The sequence below is a fragment of the Wolffia australiana genome, chromosome 4, assembly GCF_029677425.1.
Source record: "Wolffia australiana isolate 7733 chromosome 4, ASM2967742v1".
NCBI lineage: Eukaryota > Viridiplantae > Streptophyta > Magnoliopsida > Alismatales > Araceae > Wolffia > Wolffia australiana.
In genome coordinates, this window is record NC_135838.1 from 20,232,177 (window position 1) to 20,242,635 (window position 10,459).

Sequence of the window (10,459 nt, forward strand, 5' to 3'; positions counted from 1 at the left end):
TCTCTCTAGGTTAATTCATCTAGTTTCTCTCTCTTGATTTCAAAATTGATTATTTAGAATTTAATTCAATATATAAAAACCCTAAATATAAAATTTCATCCGAAAATTCATCCATCTTGAAGTCCTATTTCAAAACCCCTTTCTTGATTATCGAATTCCAAATTTTAATTCATAAAAATTATCTTAAAATTTTATAATAATTGGGAAATTAATAATAAAAAATAATCTCATCTTATAATTAAAATTATCCTATATTGAGCTTGTTGACCAAAAATATTTATAATCAAAATTAAGTTTTACTTAATTTGATTAATTAAAAACATCGTTAAGTATAATCAAAGTTTATTAATTGCAAAATTAATTCATGTTTAAATTAATTCCTTAAAAATTGGATAAAAAATCTTGCTTGCTGCCTCCCTGTGGTTCGACCCCTTGCTTGCTCTATATTCTATATTTAGTGATTAAGGGTATTTATAAATTTTATTGTATAAGTCTAAATGCCAAAACAACGACGTATTTACAAACCAATTATAGGCTTATCAATGGGGCTGGTAATGAAGGGCTGCTACAAGGTTGGAGTGCCGAGTTGTCGAACCAAGAGCAACTTTGGTAATGGAATGTGTCGCTGTGGCCGTGGTGGCACGGATGGAGTAGGGACCCATTTTGACGAGCTGGCACCCAGAATTCTCATTGCAGAAGGGTATAATGGCGTCGTAAGTAGATTTTGGGCGGCATTGACATATGGAGACCACGGCGAGGTACTAAGGGCTCAGGGAGCCTCCGTCGCAACGGGCTCGAGAATCTTATCACAAACACAAGCGACATTACAAGAGGAGGGGCCCACATAAGGGCGATCTCGGGGGCTCGTAGTGGTGCGTGAGGATCTCGTGGAGCTTAGATCGGGGTAGGTCTCAAGAATACCGAAGGAGTAACGTGGAAGTCCTGCATGTTTAGATCAAGCTCTCGTCGAAATATGCACCGTTGATGATCAATGGTGCCTTCGGATGCATTGTTAGTGTCGAGTGTGTCAGCATTGGCTGAGAAGGTGATCGTACCAATAGGGACCATATCAATCATTGCTCACCATACATGAATGAGCATGTATTGGCTTGGCCGATCAGTTGGAAGTTGTTATCAAAAAACCATGCCCATTCTAGTATGATGCTGCCAATCTTCATGGGCACGATGTTGCACAACACTTGCTCATCATGACTGCTCATCTTGAATGGTATCTGACACTATGATTGTATCGAAAGGGTGGAAGCATCAATACACAATACACTATAAGGAGTCAGGTGCGCTGAGAGAGTGACGTTGGTCTTGGTTGTGGTATCTTCGAATACTACATTGATGCAACTCTCATTATCTATGATTAGCTTGCATGTACGTCCTCCGATCTTAACATAGACATAGAAGATTGAGGTACGCCACACAAGATTGCTGGGAGTAGGCACCTGTTGAGTTGTCGGAGGCGGCAACACTACCGTGAAGGTAAGCGTGTCTTTGTCTCGTGTGGCACCATGGGTGTGAGCATCGAGGTCGTGGCTGATGGCGCGAGTGGCGCAGACAGTGTATATTGTCAAACTCTAAGGACGTTTGAATGTGTAACATCCTATTGGATGCCGAGGTCCATTATTGATAAAATGGGCGCTTGAGCAGCAGAAGGAATTTGGATGTATCCTAAATGCTCCTTAGAGAGTTTGTCCTCAGGCATTAGCCCGAGTAGACATCAGCCTCAAAACCCTCTAGTGGTGGGTCAATTGGGTTCCAGCTAATTTCCATATAAAGGAGGGAAGGTCACTCAAACCGATGATGCCCAAGTCCCTTGCACTTGAAGCTACATCTACTCGCGGGTCATGGCTAGGGCATGGGCAATCGATACAACGGAAGAAGCGGCAGGTGCCACAATGGTCAACGTCATAGGAGGAGCGGTGCTCAAAGGGTAAGTGGGAACCCCTTTTGTCAACCTAGTGGTCGGGGCGAATCCGGTAGTCGTAGTGGTGGTGCGACACAGCCCGAGACTGCAGGATCATCGCGCAAGGAGTCGGCATCGTCATCGACTCCACCACCGATTCGTGTCCAGCCCGCACGGCAAGCCAAGGTGATGACGCACACACCCGGATTCAAATACTCCAGGTATTGTCACGCCATCTTCAGTCTTGATTACCGCTTTTATCCATTTTGCGTTTTTACATTTCGTGTTTTCTCTCGTACTTCCCTTCTTCATAACCCCGTTGTAGCGAGGGGAAATTCTCGTATGAGGATACTTTCCCCTCCCTCCCTTTTGTTGGGCCCAAAACATCACCCTTTTCATTTCCTTTGTAGTCTCAAAGGGGGCCCATCCACCTCTCCCCTATAAAGGGAATGGGTGGGCGCCCTTGAAAAAACACTCTTGAATTTTGTTGAAAAGTTATAACGTTCAGAAGTTGAAGAGTCCCTCGTTGAGGAAGGAGGAGGAAGAAGAACGAGGAAGAAAAGGAAGAAGAGAGGAAGAAGCCTGCATAGCCGAATGCCCCCGCCGCTGCTCGCCTGCGTCGCCGAATGCCGCCGCCGTTAGCCTGCATCGCCGAATGCCGTCGCCGCTAGCCTGCATCACCGAATGCTGCCGCCGTTGCCCGCTTGCGTCGCCAAGGCCACGGCCGCTAGCTGCCCGTCCCCAGCCCCGTCACCGTATTCGTTCCCCAAAGCGAAGCACAAAATCACGGAAAAATCATCGTTTGTCGTGCGGGATTCGTTCCAGTTGAGTCGAAATCCTTCTTGGAACCTCTAGGCTATTTCGGTTTGATTTTTACACCTTATTTCGTACTTGATTTTCATAAATTTGCATTTCGTTTATGCTTGCCGTTGTTTTCTTTTATTTTCAATTTTAATCCTCTTAATTCATAGATTTTAGTTTGATTTTAAATCGGTTAGCGTAGCTTGGTTATCAAACTCCTAAATCGAATCCTAGCTGTCCCTTAATTCGCATAAAAATCATGAATCTCATTCACGATCTCGTTCTTGTTAAGTGAGCAAATCGTGAGTTGTATTGACGATTTGCTATTTTCGGACATATTTACAATTTCGAATTAATTAAAAAAAATAAAATTTTGATATATAAGGGTTCGACTCCTTATATATCCCTTAATGCTTGAGTAAGGGGTTGAACCCAAGGGAGGCGATAGGAAATAATCAGTTTTCTTTCTAATTAGGGTTTTGAATTCGAAGCCTAAATGAAATGATGTTTTATAAGTCTATCTTTGTATTTGATTTAAGATCTTAAATTGTTTTGAATAATATAATTCTTTTGTTCTTTTAAATGAATTTGAAATCGATTTCTAAAATTGATTTGACTCTAATTTTTTGTATTTCTTTAATTTGTTTCACTGTTTTTATCAGAAGATGTTTTACTTATTTTTAAAGAATAAAAGAAACTAATTTTTATGCTATTTTTTAGAGCATTTTTATTATATTTATATTTTTTTAATTAATTTGAAATTGTAAATATGTCCAAAAATAGCAAATCGTCAATACAATTCACGATTTGCTCACTTAACAAGAACCAGATCGTGAATGAGATTCACGATTTTTATGCGAATTAAGGGACAGCTAGGATTCGATTTAGGAGTTTGATAACCAAGTTATGCTAACCGATTTAAAATCAAACTAAAATCTATGAATTAAGAAGATTAAAATCAAAAATAAAAGAAAACAACGGCGAGCATAAACAAAATGCGAATTTGAGAAAATCAAGTACGAAATAAGGTGTAAAAATCAGACTGAAATAGCCTAGAGGTTCCAAGAAGGATTTCGACTCAACTGGAACGAATCCGGCGCGACGAATGATGATTTTCCCGTGATTTTGTGCTTCGCTTTGGGGAACGAATACGGCGACAGATTGATGCAGGACAACATCGTGGGACGAGGTCCTGCTGTCACCGAGGAATGGGACTTGGTGTCGAGTGTATCAATGTCCGATGGATACTCCGAGGTAGCCGTCTGACATGGGTCTCCTATTTGGAAGACTTACGATGAAGTGGGCGGGCAAGGAGTGTAGCACATGTAGTTGCCGACCAGCAATGGATGCCGTCCTCCGGGGTATCGACAGAGTCGCCCGGAGATGGGGGGGTAGACCTTCCGACCCTCGTCCGGTGGGATGAGGACGTTACGGCACCGAACGGGGTAAATCCCGCTGGAGGATGCTCGCACGGGATGAGCGGGCTTGACTCGTACCAAACGGATAAGATGCTGAAAATTGATAATTCTTCACTCAACCTCACACGCTCACCAACGTCTAACCCGAGCGCGGTGGAGGCAAACGACGTACTGCAAGAAATAAAGGACGGGGGCGTAACGGCGTACCTCGTCGTCGCCCCGAGAGAGGTCGTCCTCATGTCGTGCAGGAGCCTCGCTTGATGCGATAATGGCGCTGGGGAGGTACGATGGCGGCAAACGATCAGGGCGCGCGATGCCGCCGGGGCGTGTTGACGAGCGCGGCACATGGTTGCAACGCGACATCTTCGGCACAGCGTGGCATGGCGGGCGCAGGGGGGGGGGGGGCGTGTCGCAACAGCCAAGTCGAGCGCGGATGGCGGCGCTGTGGGCGTGGCATGACGTGCGCGGCACAGGGGAGCGGCTTGACGACGGCGTCTCGATCTGTAGATCGAGCGCGAATTTGGTGGACGGTAGGGTCTGGTCGAGAGACCGGTTGAGGAGGTGGGGGCGGCGACTGCTTGCAGCGGCCGTGGGCCACTAGGCACGTGGCTGCAATACGGGCAGGTGGCAGCAATCGATGACGGGGTCGACGGCTGGATCTGCACCATGGGGATCGCAGGGGCCGTTGTCGTCGACGGAGGCGGCCGGACGACTGCGGCTTGCTGAGGCGAGCGGGATGGCGTCGTGGCAGCTCGGTCGAGAGGACGGCGATGCAGACAGTACGGGGGCCGCGTTTGGCGCAGCGGCGCGGTGCAACAACCCGATACGGGGTGCACGGCATGGGCATGCGCGAGAAGCGCGGGGCCTGAGGTGCGGCGAAGCCTGGTGTAGTGGCGAGTCTCTGGGGCGACGGGAGGGCTGTGACGGCGGCCTGAGCTTCGGCGGCGGCGTTGAACTCCTCCTTCCCCGTCTTCCTTTCCTCTTCCTTCTTCTCCGATCGGGAACCCTTCTCCTCTTTCAACGTGAAACAAATCTTCTTCTTCTTAATTCAACAAAGGGTTCTGCGTTTAGGGCATCCCTTCTTCCCTTATATAGGGGGGGGAAAGAGAGGCCCTTAGACCAAATAAACAAAGAAGACCAAAAATGACCTGAAACCTAGGACCTTGACGACAAGAAGACGAAGGAGAAGAAGAGACGATGAGGACTGGGAGGGGGGGGGAGATCCTTATAGGACGAACCTCCCTCCTTACACATGATCATGACGGGATCGAAACAATGAACGACGTAAACCAAAACTAAAATGACGAACAAAACGAAGAACATAAAGATGATGATAAGGTGTTCGTTACCCGGGATATTTAAATCCAGGCGTGCGTACCATCGCCTTGGCTTGCCGATCGGGCTGAATACATACGGCTGGTGCTGTCATGGACGACGGTGATGTCTCCAAAGACGTTTCTGGGGCTGCGGCTGGGGCTGCGCCATCACGGATCTGCGCAATTCAATCCCAATTTGAACCCTAAATCCCTCCAGGTGGTCTCTTGAGTCTTCAAGAAGAGTAGGCGCTCACTCCTCGAGCTTATGAAAATCAAGAATGCCCATGAAATCTCGTTTTCTCATCTTTTATCGCCGCGGAATCGAAAGAACAGCTCTTCCGATTCCGTTAGCACTATCATCTTTTTTGTGTTGTATGCTGGGCGTACAACGCGACGCGATTGGCTGTTTGTGCCTTGGCGTCAACCTTCCGTGCACGACACGCACAAAATCGCGTACGTGCGTTTTGCGCACTGAAGATGCAAATTTGCCTTAGGATTAGCTTATCTGGCATTGCTTGTGGAGTGCTCCATTCGTGCGCCCTGCGCTCCTTATCATAGTTAGCGCCCAAAACTGGCCCTATAAGGGCCAGTTTAAATTAAAAAAAACATTTGTAAAAGAAAACAATTGAAATAAAATGAAAGAAAAAGGTGATAATAGCTTCTAAAATAAGTTTTCTTACTATTTTTATTTTATTTATAGAAATAGGTCAATTTAAAAGAATTTAAATTCTTATAATGATCATTTTAAAACCATTAAAAATGTATAAATTGACCTAATTATTTATCAAATACATCATTTACTTTGAAATTTAAGGAAATTCTTGTTTTAACCTAAAATCATGATAACATGCATTAAAAATTAATGTTTTTACGCATTAAAATCCAAAAAATATGATGAAATTGGCTTTTTATTAGCTCCTATTTGCATGTCATCAATGGCTGACGGTAATCAGAGGCGACCGACGGTGGTCGATGCGGCTGGAGATGGCTATAGGTGGCGGGACGTGTCTAGAGCCGTCCATAGATGAGTTACGGTAATCGGAGGTGACTGACGGCGGCTAACATAACCAGAAGTGGCTTTTGCGGTTGAAGTGGCCCGTGGCAGTCGGAGGGGGGGCCGGAAGTGGCCGAATCCGGGCGGATCCGGCCAAGGCAGCCGGAGGCTGGTGACGAGGGCAATCGAGGGCCCCCATAGCCGTCGAGGAGGCCGCGGCCACCAGAGGCGGCCGAAGGCATTCTGAGGGGGCCGAGGGTCCGTGGCGGCCAGAATGCAGCCAGAGGGAGGCCAGAAGTGGCCAAAACCGGTCAGATACGGCCGAGGCAGCCATAGGCTGCTGATGAGGGTGGCCGAGGGGCTCCATAGCCACCGAGGATGCCTTGGTGGCTAGAGGTGGCCGAAGGCATTCTGAGGCGGCCGAGGGTCCGTAGTGGCCAGAAGGCAACCAGAGGGGGGCCCCCTGGATGCGACCGAAGCAGTTGGAAGTAACAACAAACAAAGAGAAAAAAAAACTGAAAAGATATGTCCTTAAGGCTGGATGGTCCCCCATCAGATACTTATCCTTCAGCTTCCTCAACATGATATTCCATGTGATCGCTGGATCTCCTCCTCTTCCCGTGACATCCTTCTTGCTCTTTCTGAATATCTTGCCCTAGCCCCCTAGACTGGCCTCAACATATGAGACATATAAGTCATGGTCCATACTACACCACTAGAACTAACTCTCTAGATCAGATTTCCAATATGTGTATTCCTTTAGATTCTACATGCCCTCGTAGACAGGGCCATTGATTTGACACTAATCTATGATGCCGGACGTTGTCAAGACGTCGTCCGGTCGTCACCGAGGGTATGAACTCGGTGGCGAACAGAGAGGTCTCTATCGGACTACGGTAGGAGCATCGTCCGATATGGATAGCAGACATGTATGAAATGAGAGTGCATGCGTGATACTCTAGATGTGGTACGTGCAAACGCCGACTCGTACTGGGTGCCATTCCCAGGGTTCAGCGGGGTCACCCAGGGATGATGGAGGACCATCTCGAGGACGACGCCACGATGACAAAGAACCATCTCAAGGATGACGCGACGGGACGTCGTCAGCCACGCCGAGCAGTTCGCAGCGACGCTCGCCACCTGGGGTTTAAGTACCCCGCGTAAGAACTTTTATCTTTTTACTTATGCTCATTTTCATGTGTGTTTGTATTTTCGGATTCGTGGACTGGGCCAATGTTGTTGGGCCCCGTCCTCGTCATTTTTACTTTTTATGTTTGTATTTTGAATTTGTAAGGAGAGGCCGAACCACGTCTCACGACGGTTCGTCCTCTCCCACGTTCACTTGGCACCCATCCTCACTATATAAGGGGATGGCATGCCCAAGGAACACCTTGGAGTCATTGTTGAAAAGTTTATTCACAATTTGTCTCCCCCCTATCGTAGTTTGTAGCGTAGGGGGTTTGGCTAGCCCCATCCACGTCGAGATCACTCCGTGGTTAGAGCCCACGTCTCTCTCGTTGAGATCACTCCGAGAGGAACGTGCTTAAACGTGCCGTCGAGATCACTCCGGTACGCTTAAAGAATTTCAAGAAGTTGACGCCGTCAAAAGTTGAGAAGGCCTTCGTTGAGATCACTCCGGAGGTTCTTGGAGGCTTACGATGACGACGACGTGACGCCGACCTGGGAGATCCGCTCCATCGAGAGAGCTCGCCCAGACCGATCAAGAAACCCGTTCTTGACAGGTTCTTGATCTCCACTCTCCTCCATCTCCCATCTCTTCCACCCCTTTCTTGAAACCCCAACCATCCTCGTCCTGGCCTTCCCGTTCGTCCTCCCACGTTCTTGATCCATTTTCCCACATTCTTGATCCCTTCTTCCGCATTCTTGAACCCTTCTTTCATGTTCTTGATCCCTTCTTCCACGTTCTTGAACCCTTCTTCCACGTTCTTGATCCCTTCCTCCCACGTTCTTGATCCATTTCCCCGCGTTCTTGATCCCTTCTTCCGCGTTCTTGAACCCTTCTTCCACGTTCTTCATCCCTTCTTCCACGTTCTTGAACCCTTCTTCCACGTTCTTGATCCCTTCTTCCACGTTCTTGATCCCTTCCTCCTACGTTCTTGACCATTTCTCCCCCCCCTTCCCCCACGTTCTTGAATTCTTGAAATCTTGAAACCTCAACCTTCCGCCCTCACTTTCTTGATCTGTCATCCACCCCTCGTTCTTGAATTCTTGAAATCTTGAATCCTCAACCCTCCACCCTCTCTTTCTTGATCTACCGCCGTTCTTCCCTTCCATTTCTTGGATTCCCGTCACCCCTCCCTTCCCAATCCCTTCTTGGTAGCCCTACCCGGCCAACATCGCCATTCCGCCCCACTAGTCTAATCACTGCCACCTTCGCCCCCCATGTTGCCACGCCTCTCCCCGCCGGGACCCCGCATTCGCGTGGGCGTTCACACGCCCGCCCAGCGCCGGCACGCGGCGGCCACCTCTGCGCGCACCTCACGCCCTTGCCGGCCGCACGCCCGCCCACTGTGCACCATCGACCCTGCCCGCCAGAGTCGTCCCGCGTCTGCTGACCACGCCGTTGGAAGTCAGCCGCATCCAGATCATCGTCTCCACTGATTCGTCCGCACCTCGTTATCAGTTGGGACGATTCTCTACGCCGCGGTCTAAGCGACCCAAAGGTCAGTCTCATCTTCCCTCCATATTTCCAGCATTATTATCTTCTCCAGTCTCGTCACCTGCTATCGCGTCCTCTGCCCAACTTTCCTCTGCACTGATAGGATAACCACCATTGTCGAGAGTAGGGAATTCTTGTGGTTGAAAGGATATTCATTTGACTAGGACGCCGAACACTCCAGGGCCGTCATGCGCCCCTCACCGCTTAAGTGTCTAGTTGATTTCGCGGGTCATTGGGAGTTTGATCTTAGGATCATTCTTCTCTCGTTGATCGGCACGGCCGACACCGGTATCCGTCGATTCCCTAACTGCTCATTCACCATTTTCTCATTACTTGAATTACATCTCACATCATTTGCATCATAATTCCTATGACGTAATACGAGCCGATCGATCCCGGCTGACATCGTATTACATCAGGATAGTTTAGACTTCCCGAATCTCATCCGAGGGGACGAGGGCGACTACGAGATTGAACGGGGAAACCCTGCAGGTATTGCTCACATGGGACGGGCAAAACCCGACTCGTACCAAACAGGTAAGACCCATGTGTATTCTTTTGTCATTTTCTCAGCCTGTCCCTCTCACCTATGTCTAACCCGAGTGCGGTGGAGGCAATAGAAAGCGTACTGAAAGAGATAAGAGACGAGAGTGCAGGGTGGAGTATCTTTTTTGTTGCATCCAGCGATAGCTATCTCGGTATCGCGTGTTGTGTTTTCGACAAGGATGGGACGGTCGTAGGTGATGGCGGCATGCGACTCAAACAGTCCGTGGGGAGCAAGCACCGAAGGGCAGTATTGGAGGGTGGCGACAGCATGACAGTCTAGGCTGGCGCCGAAGAGGAGACTTCGAGCCCGGTGGGCTGTGGTCGCGGCGGCACAGGGCGTGGCGATGCGGGGCACGGCGGTGCAGGGCGGCGAGGTGGCACGGGGCGCGGCGGCATGGAGCGGGGCGGCGCGGTGCGCGGCGCGGAATGCGGCTGCACAGGGCATGGCGGCGCTGCCGCATCTTTGGCGATCAGCGACGCGGGCTGGCGGCGGGCGGTGGCGTTCCCTTCTTCCTTCTCCTCTCTTCTTCTTCTTCTTCCTTCTTCCTCAACGAGGGACTCTTCAAATGCCAACATTTTTCTTTCACGCAAATTCAAAGAGTAGTCTTTGGAGGGCGTGCACCCCTTCCTTTATAGAAGAGAGGTGGATGGGCCCCTTTTAAGGCTACAAAACTAAAATAAAGAGATGGGTTTGGACCCGATAACGGGAGGGGAAGGTATCCTCATACGGGACTTCCCCTCGGTACAACGCTGTTACAAAGAAAAGAGGATACAAAAAAAAATGTAAAT

General features: G+C 48.9%; 1 long non-coding RNA gene across 1 annotated transcript; it reads right to left on the reverse strand.

Annotated features, from left to right (window-relative positions):
* Nucleotides 1-2,397: 2,397 nt before the first annotated feature.
* On the reverse strand, nucleotides 2,398-5,243 carry LOC144702300 (uncharacterized). The gene is made up of 2 exons (XR_013581227.1): nucleotides 4,342-5,243; nucleotides 2,398-4,227 (listed from the first exon to the last, which is right to left on the reverse strand). It is a non-coding gene; the product is annotated as an uncharacterized LOC144702300 (long non-coding RNA).
* Nucleotides 5,244-10,459: the final 5,216 nt, after the last annotated feature.